Source organism: Camellia sinensis, chromosome 1 (genome assembly GCF_055761805.1).
Source record: "Camellia sinensis isolate YWXY chromosome 1, ASM5576180v1, whole genome shotgun sequence".
Lineage (NCBI taxonomy): Eukaryota > Viridiplantae > Streptophyta > Magnoliopsida > Ericales > Theaceae > Camellia > Camellia sinensis.
Window position 1 is genome coordinate 3,577,520 of NC_138961.1, and position 3,079 is coordinate 3,580,598.

The following is a 3,079-nucleotide window of genomic DNA, read 5'->3' on the forward strand; positions in this document are numbered from 1 at the left end:
GTCACAATAAGATGTAAAGGTGACGAAATTTTTCGTCTTCAAAAGTCATACATGGGTGACGAAATATATTTCGTCATAAATATATATATACGTGACGAAATTTTTAGTCACCAAACAACAAAATAAATAAAAACTTTCATATATAAACTGCAGTAAATTTTGTTACAAAAAAAGTTTATTGGTGACGAATAATCACTTTGTCATAATAACAAGTACAAATGACGAAACAAATTCATCACTAAACTTGTTCCATATTTTATATTCAATTTAAATTATTATTTCACAAATATCCCTACTCATATCCCAATAGCCTTTTAATTGTACTAAGAAATCCACTAGCTATTATACAGCACTCCACAAAAAAATTCACTAAACAATTTATTTTATAAATCAAAATATATCCATCAAACAACCTTTAATAATAATCCATTAAGTATCACAAAAAAACCATCAAAGTAAATCTCAAAATAAACTAACGTGGAGTCCACCAAAAAAAATCAACACTCAATCTGCAAATAATTTGCAACTACAACTAAGCATCAGTTTAGGAAAAAAATTCAACAGTTGATTTTCATTTGCAAGTATGCTTCCGAACATCATCAAAACCAATCTACAAAAAAAATAAACAAGGCAAACATTAGCATAGAATGTATATATATAAAGTTTATTATAATAGCAAAGTTTTATTATAAACTTAAAGCCAAATATCAGAAACTTAACAAATATATAGAACTGTTCTCCAGATCACAAGCTTGAAGTTATTTGAATAGAAATTAACAGAGATTAACTAAAAAGATGAATACCATGCTCATTCCCACCCATGGGCTTTGCAATGATCACCTTAACATGGCAATTAACTGTATCCCTAGAATTATGCTCGGATCAAAAACTGGCTGTGACCCACGGACAGCAGCCAAACCAGTTATAACACTACAACATCTCATGGTAAGAACCAAAGCATGCAGTCAATGAGAATGAGAAGGAACAAATATTGTGGCTACTGCACAAATGGGATTTAAAAAAATTTTGAAGAGAGAGAGAGCAACAACCTACAATGCAAAAAATGGAAAACTGGACCATTAGCTTGGTGAGTTGTGACAGCAATGACCAAAATGGATGTAGATAATAAGCTTATTATTTTTAACATTAGCATTAAAAGGCCACGCACAAAACCTAAAAACAGCTCCCTTCTAAATTTAGAAAATAATACACACTGCTATACGTATTATTTTGTTTTAACATTGATTGCTTCATTGTGCATAATGTTGTCACAAAAAATAACTTCCCCAAAACTAAACAAGCACAAACCATGAACACATTAGTCCTTTTATCCACTCCTTTTCCATTTAACAGAAAGCTACAGAAGTTAAACAACAAAAAGCTGGTCAGAATGAAAATGTAATAATTCAACTTAGCCAAAAACAAGGGAGAAAAAAGGTCATACTTCACTTGTGGGGGTGTTGTGATACATGAAGATGTCTCAATATTATCTGTTTGAGCCACAAATAACCGCTGCAGGAAAAACAAAGGCAAACTAACTAAGCAAGCAACCCACTGAGTGCTTTCAATAAATATTTTTTACCATTTAATAGATAGGAAAAATAACAAGATGAGGAATCAAAAAAATTGAATCAGAAGACACTGATATATCCCTGTCACTTCCCAGAGGGCTCCACAGCCTACTGATCCCCTTACCACCCACAATGGACAGGTATTATGGTCTCAATCCATCTGATCATACCGATTATTTGCACAACAGTGTTCATGACAATGCCATAGGAAAAATAAATAAATAAACAAAAACTGAGAAAATTCTTGATAGCCCTGATTGCTTGGAAAAAAACAAATATTGCTCCAATCTACAGATTGCTTCTTGGAACATAAGCAAGACTTATGACATATATATTAAATTAATTACATTAATACATCGAGTACGAAGAAAAGCTACAAATCAGGTGAAAAAGAAAACTGAACTTGGATAATTATGTTTAACAAAAATGGTCCCATGAATTAAGCTAGGCAATAAAAAGTGGTGTGGAAGGAAAGCTGGACAGTGATCCTAAAAGTCAAATGGAGTGGACTTTCAAGGAAAGGTACATAATATTAATTAAGAAGTAGCTTAAGAAGAGAATATTTATAACTTCTTGAAAGATAGAGCCACTGTTTGGTGCAGAAGTAAAATTTCAAACAGTCAAGCATGTCAGCCATTTCACATGATTTAAGCTAGTTCCACATCCATTATAACCCTCAGCCCTTCCAATACCTCAAATACATGGGACGACAGCTACATGATGGCCTTATTTTAAATAATTTCGAGAAAGTAGTAGCATGCATTTCAGCGACACAAGTTTGGTGGGTTTGTCACATAGCAGAATGTTTCCCAATTAAATTAGGTCGAGCAAAGAGGATTATAAATATAGGAACCTTGGTAAAACATTTCCACTGAAATCAAATATATCTCATAAATCACAAAGACTTTGCCTGAGCATATAGAACTTTATTTGTGTTATCCAAAATGGTTTAAACAATACTTACCACTTTATCTTCTGCAGAAGGTTTTGCATTCTTCAAAATATGGAAATCATATGCAAATGTCCCATAGCCAGGCTACAATATAGAACAGAATTATTACCAACTTCTGTTCTTCAAAGTAAATGAATAATTAGGTATGAGAGGAAAAGGAAAAACAACCTTAACTTCAAGAAAAGCAAGTATCTGGCCCATTTTCATTCGTGGATAGAATCTGCGCGCAGAGAGACAATTCTAAGCATATAATTCAGTAATGAATGTAATTAATCATTGGCCAACGATTTAACATCTGTCCATGTGGAAATATTCTTAAAGCATATTGTGTAAAAGAAAACTCAATAAGCTACAAAACCAGAAAATTTCAAAATCATCACACGACCTGGTCTGGAAAATATAAATAGGGTATTTATTTGCTTTTCAATTTGATACACACAAAAAACACACACACAGATCAGAAACAGGTTTCATACAGATACTTGTGACTTAGGCTATACAGATACCAACATCCACAGATGGAAACACACCTAACAGCAGGCTATTATCTGACTTA

The 3,079-nt window shown here is 32.6% G+C and overlaps 1 long non-coding RNA gene across 1 annotated transcript; it reads right to left on the reverse strand.

Moving 5' to 3' along the window:
• Positions 1–1,281: 1,281 nt before the first annotated feature.
• LOC145789478 (uncharacterized) lies at positions 1,282–2,850 on the reverse strand. Its single transcript, XR_014327459.1, has 3 exons — positions 2,692–2,850; positions 2,536–2,607; positions 1,282–1,512 (listed from the first exon to the last, which is right to left on the reverse strand). It is a non-coding gene; the product is annotated as an uncharacterized LOC145789478 (long non-coding RNA).
• Positions 2,851–3,079: the final 229 nt, after the last annotated feature.